The sequence below is a fragment of the Cygnus olor genome, chromosome 4, assembly GCF_009769625.2.
Source record: "Cygnus olor isolate bCygOlo1 chromosome 4, bCygOlo1.pri.v2, whole genome shotgun sequence".
Lineage (NCBI taxonomy): Eukaryota > Metazoa > Chordata > Aves > Anseriformes > Anatidae > Cygnus > Cygnus olor.
The window spans coordinates 4,966,046-4,985,229 of NC_049172.1; the positions used below are offsets into that span (position 1 = coordinate 4,966,046).

Here is a 19,184-nt window from a genome sequence, read left to right on the forward strand (position 1 = left end):
ATGTCTCATCAGGATTATTTCCAGCTGAGTGCATGCTGTGGTCAAAACTTTGTTTACACTGAAAGCTCAAGGTGCTATATCATCTGGTCTGTAGGAACTCTAAGGCTTTCTTTCCCTCATAGTGCCTTCTCAAGCTATTTTTCTCATATTCTGAAAGAATGCAGAAACCTTATCGATGAGGGAAACAAGAAACAAAAACAAAACCCACCCTTGCTGAAAGCTTTTGCTCCCTTACTGCCAAGCTGACAGCCCAGAGAAGTGACAGAGAGAACTAACAGCATAATCATCCCGTGATACTGGCTGTGAAAGGAACTCCCCAGAAGTACATAGTTTTTTCAGCCCAAAAGAAAAAAAAACACGATTAGCCCCCTTCCCACACCCCCACAACTCTCATATCCACAACTCCCCCAAAAGGGGGTATTCCTTTTGGCTTCCACATTGTCCTTACACTAATTTAATTAAAATACCATATTCCTTCTATTGTGGAACCTGGGACTCCCCCATATCAAGAAATAGGAGGTGCCCATAAACCACCTAGGGGTAGACTTAAGACTACTTCAGTAGCTAAGCAGCAAACACCTGCTTAGCTACAGGGCCATCCTGAAAACATTCAGGGTTTGGAGAAGTAAGTTAAAAAAAATTAAACAGTTACTCAAAGCTACCAAACATTCACTGGGAGTGGAGGGGACATGACTCAGACTTGAAGACAGCCGAGTAACCCGGACAAATAACTGGAATTCCTGTGAGGCACACACCCAGGTGCTAAGAACAAGGTTTCTTTTTGGAACCAATTTAATATTTTCTAAAGATAGTACGTGTCTATCATCAAGCAGCACAGCTTTTCAACCAGCAACGTTAGAACAGAAGTAGCAATTGCTAAAGTGAATAAAATAGAGTGCACCCTCAGTAAGTTTGCAGACAACACCAAGTTAGGTGCATGCGTCGATCTGCTCAAGGGTAGGAAGGCTCTGCAGGAGGATCTGGATAGGCTGGACCGATGGGCTGAGGCCAACTGTGTGAAGTTCAACAAGGCCAAGTGCCGGGTCCTGCACCTGGGGCGCAACAACCCCAAGCAGAGTTACAGGCTGGGAGATGAGTGGTTGGAAAGCTGCCTGGCAGAGAAGGACCTGGGAGTATTGGTTGATAGTCGGCTGAATATGAGCCAGCAGTGTGCTCAGGTGGCCAAGAAGGCCAACAACATCCTGGCCTGTATAAGAAGCAGTGTGGTCAGCAGGTCTAGGGAGGTGATTGTCCCCGTGTACTCGGCTCTGGTGAGGCCGCACCTCAAGTACTGTGTTAAGTTTTGGGCCCCTCACTACAAGAAGGACATGGAGGTGCTCGAGAGAGCCCAGAGAAGGGCAAAAAAGCTGGTGAGGGGTCTGGAGAACAAGTCTTATGAGGAGCGGCTGAGGGAGCTGGGGTTGTTCAGCCTGGAGAAGAGAAGGCTCAGGGGCGACCTTATCGCTCTCTACAGTTACCTTAAAGGAGGCTGTAGAGAGGTGGGGGTTGGTCTGTTCTCCCACATGCCTGGTGACAGGACGAGGGGGAATGGGCTAAAGTTGCACCAGGGGAGGTTTAGGTTGGATATTAGGAAGAACTTCTTTACTGAAAGGGTTGTTAGGCATTGGAATGGGCTGCCCAGGGAAGTGGTTGAGTCGCCATCCCTGGAGGTCTTTAAAAGACGTTTAGATGTTGAGCTTAGTGATATGGTTTAGTGGAGGACTTGTTAGTGTTAGGACAGAGGTTGGACTAGATGATCTTTGATGTCTCTTCCAACCTGGATGATTCTGTAATACACTTTGAGGAAAAACATAAATGGAAAGATACACAGAGAGCAGGGAATCTTAATGGGATTTCTTCCTGGGCTTCTAATTGCTCCCATACCAGCATCTGCTTTAGTTTTCTGCACCCACCCCCCAACTTTGACTATTATTTAAAGAAAATATTTGACTGGGGGTACAGCTTTAACACAAGTGTAAGAAAGCTTGTCTACATTTGGCTCTTCCTGCTAGAGCTTAACAGGTAGTTTTATTTGGGTTGTTAGTCGCATGATTTTCACATAAAGATCATTTTCACGTAAAGTTAGCTCACAATTACTGTCTCTCACCCAATATTTGGAGCTTTTATAACATCCATCAAAATATTTTAACTTCTGGAATTTATCAAGGACTGATTTGTCACAATTTCAGCAGGTTCTCCAAATAAGTAGTTCTTAACGTGCTGTTCCAAAACTGAACAAGAGTGTTCAAAATAATAAGATTGATATACTCTATCATTAAAGATATATACACTCACGTACAAGATGCCAGTTTCTAGGTAGTAGTATTTTTAAACTTCATTCACTTTTATTAGGTTTGGCTCAAACATTTGATAGAGCTGCAATGTATTCTTGTCTTTGGTAGTCACAATAAAAGGATAGGGAGGTAAATTACACCGGAAGTAAATTAAGCAGCTGGAGATAACACAAGAGAAAGTTTTTACATCATATTACTACCTATATCACGGTTAACAGGAAACCAGGAAACAAGCGTTAGTAGTTGATATTGTCTTTGGTCAACCAAATTTTTAGGATTACCTTTGGGGATCAGAACACGAAAAGAAGCTGGGTATTCTCTGCTACCTTCATAGCAGTGATTTAAGATTTAGTTAGTTTTAAGCATTCCAGGTCTCCAGTTTTACAGTAGCACTTTCTCCATCCTGTATGTATGCCTCAAACTGCACATAGATCACAGGAAACACTCCTAAACCAGATCTGAGCAAAGTACACTTCGGTATGAAAAATAGGACTGAGCTTAATAGATTTGCTTATTATACCTATTTTGCTACAGTAAAAATATTCCCAGAGCCAAGCTCATCTTTCAAATGTACAATGTTTATGCTTGCACTACGTTAACGCATGCAAAAAGTGGATTGCAGTTTGACAATCTGGAAGTCGGAAGCTTATCTACATTCTCTGATAGGCTGCCAACACACTTGTCACTCGTGATTCTGAAGAAGCATGAGATAAAGCTGCATTATAGAAGTACTGCTCATTCAAACACTCTCAGAACAGATTATCATATTGTCACTTGCAAGTCTATATCAGTTTTTCCTTAGAAGCACTTACCAGGGCCCCAATGGCAATGCAAACAAAGGAAAAACATTTGAGCTCTATCATTCTGAACATCTCTGAGTAGGTTTGCCTTAATCATTTGAAGGCATCTTCAAGATCTTCAGCTCTTTGGTCCCCAGACTCCAAAGGATCCTATTTGCTGACCAAAATCTTGTTGCCCTTTAAAGGATGCTTCTGGACAGAACAGCATGTTGAACTGAGTTGATAGTTAGTCTCCTAATCAGCTGCTTTTGAATAAATACAAAAAGGTACTGAACAACTGCCTATTTTGTAACATTGCAAAGCAGCACTGGGCTTGCATCCTTTTTTCCGTTCATTAAATAAAAACTTTTTATAAACACTCCATAAAGAGTAGAAGCCACTGTACTACCTCAGTCTTATCAGGCAAAAGATAACTTAGGAAAAAATGCCAAACTAAGGCTCAGGATCATCATGCTCTTATGTAGTTCACTGTCTGAGTGTTTCAGCCTTCTCTGTGCTGATCACTTATTTTGCTCTAGCCTCCTGATGCTGTCAAAGAACCACTACCCAAAGAAAGATCCTTCCCCAAAGGACACAATAAAGACTTGTTGGCAGCCTAGCAGCACATCTGACATCCCACATCTTCTCTAGATTGCAGGAAAGTTGCAGTTACCAGCCACCGGGAGCGACACGAGAGGCAGCAATGTTTCGTAATGTTTTCTAAAATCCTCCACCCAGTTACCGAGGGTAAAGGTTGTGCTTCACCATGGAAAGTCAGACAGAGAGGTTAGTCACCACTTTCATCACAGGATGGTGAGCAATCACACTGACTAATGTGTGCTTTAAAGTGACTCTGCTACAGCTTATCAGGCAAGAGGCAGTTAGAAAGCCACACGCTTAGGGGAAACTTATCAGTGATACATCCTACAAATATTTCAGCAACTACTAAAAAGATAATGCCTGACAAGTTTTTCCCTTGTGCTACTCCCAAATAGATGCATAGCACCAGCTGCAAAGTAAGAGGTCACATTTATGAGAACATTCCCAAATATTCCCTGAGGCAATAAAAAACCCTCTTCCTAAGAGTTTGAAGAGGACAGCAGTTGCTTAAATCCACAGAGCACTTTACAGTGTTAGCAGGTAATAAGCCAGGAGTACATGCACAAGTTGTACAGCCCAGACAAAAGCTATTTTAGCACCTCAGTATACACAAAGGCTCATCCCTCACAAGTCATGTTTAACAAAGATGCAGTACAGATATTAGCCCTTGCAAGGCATGAGACTTTAAAAAGATATCCAGTAACTGCAGTCCTCATCCAGAGACAGCAGAAAGACACCACATATGAGGACAGGACACATTTAAAATTGGTTAGCTTCATACCCTAAGTTAGTTTCACATATCCCTCAGTTCTTGTCACACCCCACATTACAAATTAGAGACCTCTCCATAGCAGCAACACTTGTAAAGGCCCAAGCAATGAAAACATCCTTTTCCGAAACAGTAACATCCTACCTATTTTTCCTTCCCTATTTGAGGGTATCCCATGCATGCATCCTGACACATTGTACCCCATGTGGTATATCACACCACAGTGCTAAACAAATCTGGAAGGGTGTGTGTATGTGTCACTGAATACCCTGAACACCTTCTCTTTTCCCTCTCCCACACCCATATCCTAAATAGCTTTCAATGTGATCAGCTCTGGTCCAGCTGCCTAGAAAGCCTCATGAGTAGTAACTGGGAGGGATGACATCCACAGCACATCCTCTGTCACTAATGGTAAACATGGAGATCAGATGGAGCAGATTATGAACCACAACCTACTCCCTGCTGCAGTCCTCCCTGTCTCCTCACCTTGCCCCTACCACCAGGGGCTCCCAACCCCACCTGCCATCAGCAGCTTGATGCTCCTGCACCACAACCAAAACTCCAGTGAGAGCCGGGAATACTCAGCCCTCTTTATCAAGCCAGGTCACGCACACCAGATAGAATCATAGAACCATTAAGATTGGAGGAGACCTTCAAGATCATCTGGTCTGACCATCACCCTACTGCCAATGTCACCCAATTAACTTAGGGGAAGAGGGCTTCACCCTCACAGCAGCCCTCCAGCACAGGTCTCGCCTCCCAGCCCGCCTTAGGAGCACAGGGAAGGGAGCAAAGGGGAGCAGCAGAGAATGGCACAGGGAGGCTGCTATGACTGAGGGTGGGGAGCAGAAAACGAGGGAGCCTCGCATCAGCACAGAGATGGCACAGCAGAGCAGCCATTACACGACGCCTCCCACCACATGACACCTCCTCCCTCATGCGGCCGCCATTACTTGACCTCTCCTCCCTCGCGCCACCTCCACTGCACGACACCTGGTCCCTCACACAGCCACCATTACATGACATGGCCGCGCTTCTGTTGGTTTCCCCACCACCATTTTCTTCTCTTATGTTTGCAACTTCCCTTGCCCCACTATTTCAGGAGTAGTTATTTGGTTTTATTTCTAATGCAGAAGTTAAGACTACTGAACAACAAATACCATGATTAATATACACAAATGTTTATGTAGGAAATTAACAGGAATCTGTGCTGTTGTGCTGATTTATCTTCCTAGCTGCCAGTGTGTCATAACTGCCATAACTGTTTCTGTTTTTTCCCCTACCAAAATGCTACCCATCATGTTTAAGTACTATACAGTTAAAACTTAAAGTCATCATGATTTAAATTTTTAACCCAATCCCATGGTCTTCCTTAAACTTGTTCAACTGTTCCACTAGCTCAAGGTTCTCTATTAATAGAAGAACATACTTTCCACATTATGCTGACAAGAAAAAAATAATTCCTTTTAATATTTAGTCATGGAAAATGACACTGTTTAGCTTTAAACACTTAAAAGTGCTATGTACTTCAACACTTCCTTCTTCATTTTTGTTTCCTTTGCAGATTGATGAACACAACATGCTTCCTTTGAGCTATCTGTTCTTCTGGCTGTCACACATCTCCCCACAGCACGGGGTAGCAGTGATAAATAAAGTTTCTAATGGATGGTAAGAGTGGGGCAGCAATCACAAGTACCACTGAAATCTTTCTGCAATACCTTTCCCAGACATTTCGCCATCTCCATTTGAGGCACCACACTAGAGGTGGGCAGGTGTTGAGAAGGCTGAGAGTACTATTAATGTGTTTTTACTGTCTCTCAGAGGTGTTTGCCTAAGTAATTAGACATCTCCAAAATAATACAAACCTCTCTCCATTATTCCTTGCTATACTGCAGCCTTTGATAAGGAGTATTTTCTGTCCTCTAGCATTTAACAACCCCACACTGAACATCACTGCAGTAATGAAATCTTTCTAAGTCAAGCCCCTCGTGAGACTTTCATTTAATCCTTTCATGTATTTTCCTTCCCCTTCTCACCTAATAGTTTGAGAAGTTTACTGCCTAAGGCTCTTAGAAAGGACTTAAAGAACCACGTTCACGATGCTCACTCTGAATCCCCATTTACTAAATGTGTATATTGTTCATTTTCCATTTCTTTGTTTAAAGACCTGGCCAGTAACATGACTATCACTAACTTGAGTCAAGATACTTTTTCCACAGTAGAAAACAAAACCAAGCTGGAACTCAAATCTAGTTCTGACATTCATCTTACTAACCATGAAGAATACTCCCAGTTCTGGCCAAAGGAAAATAGTAAGGTCAAGATAAAGAAATGTGACTGAGCAAACAAAAATTTGAGAAAACAGACTTGGAGAAGTATATTTATAACTATATCTCACAGTTCAACCACATTTTCATGCGTGGTCCTAGAGCTCTCAAACTTCATTCTGAATAGAAAGCATTTTATAGAAGTGATTCAAAAAGCATTTTAAAGCATCCTAACCCATGACCCACCAGACATCTAAATGTGCATTGATTTGGGAAGAAGTAAGAAAAGACTTGAAGGATTTTTTTATGTAGACTAGCTGAAACATGGAAAGACAGTAACTATAAACAAGGTGACAAACATGGTTCTGGAAAAAGTTCTCCCCCAAAAGACACACTGCAGCAGCCAGAGCTCCAGCTGACAAAACTGTATGTCATCTCCAGACTCACCAAGACAAGTGATGATGTGTGTGCGTGCCAAGTAACCACAGCGGATAGTAAATAAGTGGTGAATCTCAGCTGTGTAACAAGAGAAAGAACTAAGTGTTCAACTGGAAATTATTGAATCACTTCTTCTAAAAGAAGAGAAAGTAGAACTTCAGCAAAATTAGGGCACAGTAAAAAAAACAATTATTCTGGTCTCCCAGCTGGTGTCTTCTCATGAGGAAGGAGATCTGACCACATACTAGCATTTCTGTTGTGCTCCTGCAAGTCTTCCTCAAATATCTCAATTATGGCAAAAGATTTCCGTGCATCAGCAAGGGCAGTCCAAGTGCTGCCTTGCAACTGGCCTTATAACTTTAGGGCAAGTCAAAATGATAAGTTACTGTCTGGAGAAGAACCTGAAAACTAGACCCTGTAATGGCTTCCATTTCAGGATCTCTTGTCAACATAGCACTACAGCAATCCAGCCCACTTGGCAGGGGGTACCTACCTACACCTAACAGAGGCTCGATGCTACACACTCTTGTGCTGGCCTACTAAAAATCAGCTGTTCCAGGAAATGCTGTTCTACAGCCATTTTGTAGCTACATACAGCCACTGCACATGCCTCTGCTCTTAATTAATCTCCTCAGGCAGGATATCTTGCCACAGGTAGGCCAGTGCATACAAATATCAGTGAAGCCAAAGCTACCTTGGGCATGCACACCTGTTCTGGAGAGGTGGCAAAGGGCATGAAGGAAGTCTCACATAGACTTGATCTAAAAGGTGGATCAGGATGACTTTACCAGACAGTCACCATTTCAAGAAGTTGTTAGCTTGTCAAATTTGTCTTTCATGTTCCAGTTGTGTAGCTATAACACAACCTGGCAAGGATAACAACAAATGCGTTAATACCAACTGCCTTTCCAGGACAGACATTAAAAATAAGAAGCACCTCCACAGTAGCAATTACAGTACCACAAAGGTGAGGCAGAAGCTCTCTAGACTAGCAGAAACAAATCGGGAAGAAAACAAGACCCATGCACGTTAGACTGCAATCCTAGCATTTCAGAGTTGTACCAAGATGTTAACAACTGCTGGGCAGCCTAAGATGACAGCCTAAAGCATTCTGCACTAACCCCTGCTCATGCTCTCTTAAAACTGTTTCATCAATACAAGATACAAACATGGACTGGTTCAGGACTTGTCATACAAGCTGCCACCCACAAGAGCATCTTTTATTTAGCTGGAAGCAGAAGTCAGGCTGGGATAATAGCAAGTTCCACCCTGTGTTATGCTGCTCCACTCCTTTCAAAGCAGTAGTAATAGAGTTAGTTCCTGCAAAAAGTCTAGGCTATGCAAATTGAACTCATTGCAGGTCAGTGTTAATTTCATTGAACTGCATGAAGTACAGTTATCTCCATTCTAAGTCTGTATAAAGACAGTTGAACACAAATTACTCATGTGTAGGGTGATTTTTTTTTTTAAGTAGAATTAGATCATCTAAAGGCACAGACCCAATCTATTTTTCCCCTTCCTAATACTTTGACTTTTAAGAAGTCAAAGAATCTGTGTTTTCATATTTATATATATATATAAATAACTAGAAGATCTTTTAATAGCATGCACATATGAAAAAGTTTGAAGAAGCCAACTAAAAAAAGTCTTCATACCACAAGGAATGCAAAATGCTGTACTGGCACAAGATACAAATTGAGTTAGAGTTAAGTAGCTTAGGTCCTCTAGAAAGCAGGCTCTATGCACTACAGCAGATAGATAATCCATTCTTAAAACTTCCCAGATGACTTCCCATCTTTCAGTGTCCCGTTCAAGAGGGAAAAATACACAAGAAACAGCTCAAGTAGCAATGTTAGTATTCCAGCAAATACTGGCAAGCAAGTGAGGCCTGAAAATCATCTCCTTCCCCTGAGCAAGACTGATTTCCTTTTATTTGGAATAATGCATATTGTGAGCTGCCTTAATTATTAGAGTAGACTCAGCTGTGCTGGTCATACACAGAAAAGGAGTGTCCCATTTTTTGAGGAAAGACATCTTCCAAAGCCAGAAGTGTTTCTTCCTACATTCCTAGTATGGTTATGCTAAAACATACACTCAAAAGAGTAGTAGCATCTTCAACATTGAAACAGTCCCATTCCAACAGAGTAATTAGCTGTCTTACTCTAAAAAGGGACTGTTCAGAGAAAGCTTTAGGAAGCTGAGAGCTCTCATGTCTGTCAGTAAGACTTATGAAGCTGAGCTGGGCAGAATAGAGGCCTGTTCACCTCTGCTTCTATGGGGCAAAAGCATAAGCACCAAGATCACACAGACTGCTCTCTTATTCTGCAAGAAATTGAGGCAGTCATCCCAAGGGGCCTGGGTCAAAATTCACAGTAAAGTTTCTTGAGCACATTCAGACACCAGAGCACTGAATGCCCTACACAGAGACATTCTCCAGCAAGAACTCCAGTCTCTACTGAGCCTCAACATTTGAGCTGAAACATGGACTTCAGTGACAACTTGATCTAGGAAACAGGTTACTAGTCTGTTTAACTACAGGTCATCACCACACATTCAGGAGGCAGCACAGCACAAGACAAGACATTCACGCACTTCGATACTTTCCCTAAGGTCTAAATCCATCCTGAACTGTTTGGTAAGAGGCTAGTTGTTTCACATATACTAACGCAAAGATTTATTTGAAATTTAGCTTGGTTATCTGCAGGCATACTTCATGGACAGCCTGCTCTACAGTTGCTGCCTGGGTAAGAGGCAAATAAATGAAAGTGGTCTTCTCAAACAAGAGAAGAATGGACTTAAGGATATATATTTAATATCAGGACAAAACTGATCAACCACTTCTGATGTCCTGACAGGCCCTGAAGAAGGCCCTGTTGAGCTCAAGTATAGATCACTTCCAGAGTACACCTGGCCTACATGCCCTCCAGTCTCCAAACAGACCTGCTGCAGGCGAAGCATTTCACTCTGTTCCCTCAGACCAAGTCTGACACAAACTTGTTATAAGCAGAGTGTCAAAGATGGCAAGATATAGTAGAGAAACAAGCAGTTGCCACTTCATAATTCAAAACTAAGAAAATAGAGGGAGGTTTTCTAAATGTACTTGTCCTTCCTGTTCATATACCTGAAATTAAAGAGTAACAGCACTGGCAAAAAATAGAGGCAGCAGAGGCAGCTTTTGCTCTTTAACTCCATCTACCAACTGCCTTAAACTTACAGGACTCATGAAAAAAGGAGGTGAGAGGGGTGAAAACAGTGCATGTTAAAGCCCTAGTCATAACAGCAACAGGACAAACAAAAGCCATTTAACAATACATTTTTCACCCACTATCTGCTGCATCACACTACTACAAATATACAACAAAAATACTGTCCTATAGTTTACGGGCCTTTTGATGAAAAGAGAAATGATTATAATGTGATTTTAACTGAAAACACTATAGATTATCACTACAAATGCGTATGTAAACAGATTTTTCATGTTTCACTTTTAGCAACAAGTAACAAAAACATAAGCTACATAATATCAGCCCAACACTACAGCTATCAGCTACATAATATCAGCCCAACAGCTGAGTAATACAACCTATAAAAACTGGATTAACTATTTTTATAAGCGTTATGGAAGATTAATCGAGGTAGCACTTATTTCAGCCCCAATTACAACATTGCTCTTGCATCTGCCCCAGTAGTTGCAATAGTTACATACGACTCAATGTACAATTACTTCCATAATTAACAGCTCTTTCCTGTGCGTTACACATAAATCATGTTTTGAACAAACTGTGTTGCCTTAAACACATGTTCTAAAAAGGCTTGCAGTGCTAAAGGATTTGTGCTTGATTTCACTACAAGAGGGTGTAGGGGGAGAATAGGAATAAATACACACACTTCAAGAAGTCATGAATAAGGAAAAAACAAGGTTCAAGAGTTTGTCCTTAACGCAACAAGATGGAACAGAGTGCTCATGCTCCCCACTACATTCCTCCACTCCCCCTCCAAAATCTCCTGTCAATGTCTCAGTTTAACTAACGCCACTCAGATGGAAGAGAGTTAAAGTGTTCTGTCTGAAACCAAAGATGTTGAAGAGAAAGTTTATTTTAAACTCGAAGTCCAAATTAAAGAAATAAAAATCAGAAACCACTTGTGGAAGCGTTCATACTGCAGAGTAAAACTAAGCCAGACAGCTACTTATCTTGTTCAGACCATCCGATGACTACAATGTGATGTACACTGGAAAGCATAAGCTGCCTATGATCTGTAGAATAATTATTCTTTTTTAAAAAGAAACCCTATATATAAGTGAAAAATATTTTTAGAGCAAGAACTGTAATTATTTAGCTTTTTCAATAGAGCTTCTTTAGTCTAACTACTTTAGCTTTGGCATTTGACAAGCATCATGCCTTGCCCTGTGACTGATCAGCTGAGGTGTAAATTTATTCATCTTTAACTTTTAGAAGTCAGTACAAGTTACTTTGACTTTTACCACAGATGAATACATTACTCCATCTTACTTTACACTGACCAGTACTACACCAAGGAAGTGACTTGGGTCATAATTATATCTACTTGCGCATATGAGAGCAGCTTATTCAATTTTTAGGAACTGCATACATGAAACTAAAAACCATAGTTACCACAAAAAAAAAGCTACCCTCAGTTAAAAGGGCTTTCCATGCAGCTATATAGGTTGTGTAGTATTCAGTTTCAGTTGTTTGGTAAACACCACTAAAACAATGAATTTTAAAAGCATCTGCAAGTTCAGGATCCAGTCACTGCAGGGTACAGTAGTATACATCTGTAACACTCAGCTCTTCAGTAACTTGTCTTCATATTGACATCTAAGTTTGCTATGGCACCTTAGGAGGAGCAGTGTCTTTAATACCCCTTGCTTCATAGCCAAAGGGGATGGCATGGCCCTTCCTCTCAAGACTGAGGTTCTTCATGGATGTTCACATATTTCTGGGAAAAACAGAACACTGAAAAAAGTTTTTTTTCCCCCTCTCCATTTTAGTACCTGATTGCTTTTACTAGTAAATATAGGATTCTGACTACTTCAGTCAATGTTCCTTCTCACAGGACAGAAAGACACAGCTCTACTTTGGAGGACCAGCTTTAGCATGCTGGCATGTTTTCTACATCATGCAGAGTTGTTTTTTCCAAACACTTTCCAAATCACTTATAGCTGTGTGCACAGTATACATCAGGACTGTAACAAAACCATTCTGTGAAGATACAGCAGACTGTGCATCTGCACTTCTCCAGTAACTGCAGCTGAAGAAGCATCTTAAGCCAGCCTCGTTACTTATCAAGTAAGGCCAAATTTTGTGCTCATAATGATCCTCTACAAGACCAAGGTGGTATGCCAGAAGAGATAAGTTAATTCTTGTCAAATGACATACTCAAAACAATGTACAAAATCAGACTGAAATGAAGACAAGTTTGTGTGTCCAAGAAAGGCACTGTAAAAGAAGGGTAAGTTACAACACTCTTACACAGTATCCTCACAGATTAGTACAGTATTATGAAAATAGGAAAAAAACTTGGGTAGGAATTTTGCCAGGCTAATAAAACACAGCAACTAAAAGAACACATTAACTTTTTAAGCTAAGTACAAGTACCAGTGTAAGATACTGATAGCTTCTATATACACTTGAAGCAGATAAGTTACCAAAAATACTAAGTACAAACTAATCCAAAATAGATCTATAGCAGTGAATTTCTCTCAACATTGAGCAACAAAAGTTGCCTTCAAAATTTCAGTTTAAGGGCTTATTTTTATATTGAAATTATAATGCATAAATTCAAACCAGAATAACTGGCAGAGGATCAGATGACAGAATCCTACAATACTACATCAAGTATGTTTTCAACACTGCTAAGACAGTAACACAGCATTCCAGCTTTTAAAGTGTCCTTTTGAAGCAGCAGTGATGGGAACAGTTTGCCTCAATACAGTCTGTGTTCAGTCTCAAACTGAAACATGGGCAGTGGCATTTGGCACTTTTATAAAGCATCTACAAACAGCAAGTGCTGTTTCCCATTTACAAGGTTGATGTGGGGGAAGGACAAGAATCAGATGAGCTATAATTACTGTAGAAATGTATTAGAACTATCAACCAGATATACAATGTATCATGCCCTCAATAATTAAACAATTAACAGCTATGAGGTATGACCTTCGCTACTGTTGTTTCTCTTTACCAAATTTTGTTACTTTAAACAAGGAGAATCTGTACAACTGCTCCACTAGCCAACTGTTCAGCACTCTAGTAAGCATAAGCAGGAACTTGGGTGTGTGCATAAGCAAACATTTTGTCACCGTTAGGTACAGTTCACATAACTTACTGTGAAAAGTGAGTCAACACTCATCACACAGCAGCTTAAGATCTTAAGAGACTTAGGGTAGTCACACTATACTACGTATAGTTGTAAAAGTAACTCAAACTAATATTTGAACTCAAAAACAAACGGTAAAAAGCAGATGACTTCTACAGACACAGGTATTTTACTAAAGATATATTGGGGAGGTAATATGGCAAGAGACTTCTAACAACACTTCAGTAAGGAGAAAATATTACCTTTTGCTGTGGCTTTAAGCTAGAGCTTACAGGATCTGTGTCATAGACAATCTCTGCCAGAGGCTTGTTCTTGGAGGCTGGAGGGAATCCCATACTGATAGAGTTACAAAAGCTGTTTGATTTTATAGGTAGCCAAGACTTGAAAAAAAAGCAACCAACCAAATTTAAGTTCTACTTAGAGGCAAGAGTGCCAGAGATTTGTGACTGAACTCAAAAGAGTTTGTTTTACAAATGTAAACTGCACCAAGTTTTGCTAGGTTTGCAAGTCCTGATGGCAGTGTTGCAGAGAGAAGACTGAATAAGTGCACCTAAAGCACATCTAAAACATACTAGTATTTAAAACTTCATTTTTGGAACATTTGTTCATGACTGTAGCAAGACTGACCTGGGCCTAAGATATCAGCAGAGACGCTAAGCAAAAAGATCTCCTCTCCCAAAACACTGAAAGTTACATAGCTTTATCTGGGACAAAATGCTTTACACAGAAAGAACAGGTAAGTCAGCCTCTGCAATTTCATTTTTCACCAAGAGCATTACTAATCGCCAGGGGAGTTTCTGGAAAGTAGTGATTACAAACTGCTGTAGGCAGCTTGTAAATTCTCAGATGGCGGATTAGAATGAATGATTTAAGAGATTTGTTAGCTTCCTGCTTTTGTTTTGCTCACTTTTCTTTGATTTCTTTCATGATGTCTGCCTCTTTTGCCATTAATGTTACTGTAATTGAAGGCACACATTGAACCACTACTTGTACTCCCAACTTCTCTATTCAGCCATAACATGCTTGGGTTGCATCTAGGAAAGTGAATTCAACCCTACACATTTTATTTCAATATTGTAGATTTACTACTGCTAAATTAAAAATAATTTTGAATGAATTTATTTTACGTTCACCCATTCTTAAGCAAGCATCCATAAATGCTCTGCGCCAGTTCAGTTTGAAATCATTTAAGCTGATGCAACTTTCCAAAACATTCAGCGCTGTACCCAAGAGGCTTGGCACCTTTTCTCAAGGCCACACCAGGCCACTTTGCATCAGTAACTATAGACACTGAAACAGTGCAAAGCCCTGCTTGAAGCTTACTGCATCGCCTAGAATTACAGTAAGATTGAGCCTAAGAAAGTCTCAATATATAGAGAAAACAATACTACAAGAGAGAGCAGCCAGAAATTTAAAGTCAGCAGTATTAAGGCATTGCTTTGTGTGCCAGCGAAACTCACCCTCTGGAAGTTTCATGGTTCTACTGATAGCAGCAAGTGAGTTTCTGTTTACAAAGTCTATGAAGAATTAGTGGGATGTCCTTGAAACAGACACTGCTGTGGCAAGTTAACCTACATAAACTGAGGGAAAGCAAGAGATCTGCAATTTTGTTCGGATGCCTTCAAGTGAACAGGATGTTCTTGGGAGTTACACATCTGGGAAAGGGTCAGTTATGTTGTTCAATATTACTTTATTTTTTACTATAATGCTGTCTTGCCTAAGCTTCATTTCTGCAAGCAAATTTTCCTCCATTCTGAAGAATTTCCTCCTTGGAGGATTTACATCCAAGCAGTGTTTTATTAAGAACCTTTCTATTCGCAATGATTAACTCAACAGCTTCAAAACCTCCAAACTACTTAACTTCCTCATCCATAGAGCAGACTAAACTTTAATTTTCTCACACCATAAGGCTGCAAACAAGAGGACCCACAACTGACACTGCATATTTTGAAAGGGACTTCAGTAAGGCGGGAAGATTAGCTCAGCTACAAGCACAGCCTCAAGGCACAGCAATTTCCTCGTTTCAGGCATATACTTTACCTAGAGGGCAGCAGGTTTTCCTGAAGCTGATTTGGTTATATAAAGAGGTTTAGTCCTACTAGAATTCAATAAATATATGACAGACTTCCAAGCCCAACTATATCAGTAAGAAGTACATGACTCCCTGTATTACATATCCCCACACAGCAGCTATCTTGGGGAAGAGAAGTAGTGATAACATCAGCAAGTGCCCTGCTATGGGAGAGGCTTGCAGAGCCTTACTAAAACAGCAGGGAGACAGTATACAGTTAGGAGATGGCATCGGAACAGGTGCAAATGAGATGGACAGAGGGATCTGTGTTACACAAACCCTTCCCTTCAGCAGCTCATAAGGTCCTCAGCATCTGCTGGGACAGTGGTGCCTGCGTGCCCGACACACTGAGCGTCCCACAGCATCCTCTGGGACAGTGGTGCCCATGGTACAAACAATTCTCCCAGCAGACAGAGAGCTCTGGAGACAGTGGACCTAGTGTTGCACTAGTCTTCCCAGCATCTGCTCAGACTACTGCAATACCATACCCATACTAAATAAAAGTGTCACAGCATCCGTATTGTCCACTCCCCACAAACAATATCAAAGAACATTGTAGGCTGACAGCCTATCAAAATTAGAAAGCAAATCCAAATTAAAAAGACATATGCAACATTATTACAAATATCTGCATCTTCAAACTCTTTTTCTATACTAGGAAAGAAAGTCATGAAGAGCTATTTCTTTAAAAGCCTTCTTGCACATTCCCTGGTCCTTAGGAAGGGAGGAACTACTCCTTTTTTAAAGCCCATTACTTGTTTTAGTAACTTTTTCTTTACTAATCCTTAAAAACAAAAATCAATACAATATTTTTCAGTCTTTGTACTTCAATTAGGTATACTAGCACACAGGATTCAAAGAATTAGCTGCTTTTTAGAATATAAAATACATGAAATCTTATTCTGCTCTTCTAGAGACATGGAGGTGATTTTTTTTTATTATTATTTATACGGAAATATGAAGTCTTTCATAACACTGCATACATGACATAGTATTTCTGGTGTCTACCTAGAACGGACAGTTTTAATTCAGAGGGAAACTAGTTAGTTCATGAAAACAGGATTGTTAGACCCCGACAATGACTTTTGTATTTTACAGTTCCACAATCATAAAATGCTTTCATGATCCAGAAAACAGATGCTCAAAGTGCAAGCCATGGCTCATGATTTAAAATACAGGGGTACATAAAGTTACTCTGGATTCAGATTACCAGCCTCAGAGTAGAAGAAATTCTCTTTCCCCTCTTTCCCCACTTCAAGTTCTCATTTCTCCATTGTGGGTATGTTCATCACAAGGACAGTACAGAAATCAATCTCATTAGGGGACCATTGTCTACATCCTATTGTCATCACCTTACAATTTTACTCAAAGCTCCCCCCCCCTTTGATTTTCGCACACATTACACATTGTACCCTTGAACAATGCTTTCCAGAAGGACAGAAACAATTGTGTTTTTCTCTGTAATCACATTTTGATAACTTTTTTAAATTGAAAACCAAAGTAAATCCTATCCCAAAGGAAAAAAAAAATGAAGCAATTGCACTGACCTCTAGTAAATCAAATCCTGGATCATTTAAGTCAAAATAAAAAAGTTACTGGCTTCATTCAAAAGTAACTAAGGCTATATGGTGTCAGAAAACACCCACCAACAAATAACAAACAAGAGCAACTTCATTAAAAACAAAACACCAAACAACTCAGGTTTTAGACAAACCAATTAATAAATGCAACAGAGTAAAGCTTGCCAAAACTGCTGTGAGCCCCCTAGACTCAGAAAGGAGCACAAATTGAAACAGGTGTACATATGACAGTACCAGCCTGGAGCCATTCTCCTGGGTAACAAACAGCTACCCACTTCTACACAGTTAAGTAGCTTCAGGACAGATATTTAACTTGCTCAGGTCTTGTAAACAAAAAAATAAAAGGATTAGAAAGGTTAAGCAGAACAGCTGCTCACCTATACTGTATTTTAGGATTTAAATCTTGCCAGAAGATTCATTTTCACACGGATTTTGAGCTAAATTCAAGCCAGAAGCTGTGCAAGGTATTGGAAAAGTACCTCGTCCCTAAGCAAAGAAGTTGAGCTGCACTTCAGAGTTTAAGGCTGGCTTCGATGAGCAGACATACAGCAGCACAAAAACCCACGGCAGCGCACCTTTACACCACGATGACCCTTAGCGAAACCCTTCACCCTCCAGAGCCTTAAGAGCAGTCTGGAAGCCTCCTGCTCAGCGCCCTGAGGGGCAGCCTCCTGCCCCCATTCCGGTGGCACCATTTCAGCAGCGTGCCCCCCGCACACGCACACACACACACCCCTACCTGCCAGACAAACCCAGGCAGCGGCTGCTCTCCTTAACGACGCGGCCTCCTCAGCAGGAAAACGTCGCGGGCAGCCCGCCCACAGATCCCACGGGCGGGCGGCGTTGCCACCTGCACCCTCCCCGCTCCCTTCCTCCGGAGGCTTCCCCGCAGCCTCGGCGGGCGCCGGCGGCTCCCGGAGCGGCCCCGCACTCGGCAGCGGCGCCGCCTCAGCGCCGGCGCTCCCCGGCCGCAGGGCGGCTCCGCGGCGGGGGCGGCGCTGGCTGCGGGCCGCCGCCGCCGGCCTCACGCTCCCCGGCCGCCCCCGCCATCGCCGCGCCGTGACTCACTCACCCCTGGCGAGGCGGGGCCGGGCCGGGCGAACCGGCGGGGCCGCCCGCAGCCGCCTAACGGCCGCCTCCGGCCGGTAACGGCAGCCCCCCGGTGCCGCCTCTGCGCGCGCGCGGCGGCAACGGCCATCGGTGTCCGTCCGCCCCCCCCCCTCCCGCGTTCTCCTCAGCTCCCCTCAGCGCCGTGAGGCGGCACCGGGGGGCTCGTGGTGCCCCCTCGGTCACACACACTAACGTGTCTTTTCTCAAAAAGCCTAAACAAATAAATACAGAGAGGTGCCAGAAGCACCTCGCTGCCCGTAACTGGTTATGGAGATGCACACATATGCTTCATTCCACATACAGGGCTCTGTGGAATGGGGTTTGACTTGAAGATGTTAAGCAACGGGTAATGACTGACGGATGGAGGAAGGGTTAATGAGGAGATGCAGCTGTGAGGGGAAATCGTTTCTACAGGCAAAGGCACACAGCGAGTTGTAGACAGGGGGTGCCCTCCCCACCCCACCCCACCCCCTTAAGTTCAAAAACAGGTAAGAAGGGAGTTCTGGCCATTTTGCTAGTTAATTCAGATATGACAGCCACCTGAAACACTCTCCTTCCTCTGTTATTTCTCTAAACACTACTCTGAAGCACCATGTCTGAGGGCAGAAGATAGGACACAGCCAGCTCTGCTCAAGGCCCCGCATCCCACCTGCCCTACATCCCTGGCTCAGGCACAGGGCTCCTGGTGGCCTCAAGAGGCTCACTCATGCTGAACTGCTTGCAGGAGAGGGTCTGTCTGACATAACTCTTGTTTGCAGGAGTCTTGTTCTCAAAAGGTGGTCGCAACGTGAGTGGCATGTTCAGGAAGTCACAAAACTCAGCGAGGAGTTGGCAGCACACCTCTCTGTTACATTTCTTGGCCATAACAGAGTAACCTTCACAGAGCTCTCTTTGGATAGGAATAAGAAGGAAGAGAACTTCAAATGGAACAGTTTCATGT

General features: G+C 42.1%; 1 protein-coding gene across 1 annotated transcript in view; it reads right to left on the bottom strand.

Moving 5' to 3' along the window:
* Nucleotides 1-18,103, bottom strand: part of SGMS2 (sphingomyelin synthase 2) — a 31,515-nt gene extending 13,412 nt beyond the window's left edge. The window contains 1 exon segment of the mRNA XM_040556999.1: nt 17,874-18,103. The gene's annotated coding sequence lies outside the window, so the exon portion shown is untranslated.
* Nucleotides 18,104-19,184: the final 1,081 nt, after the last annotated feature.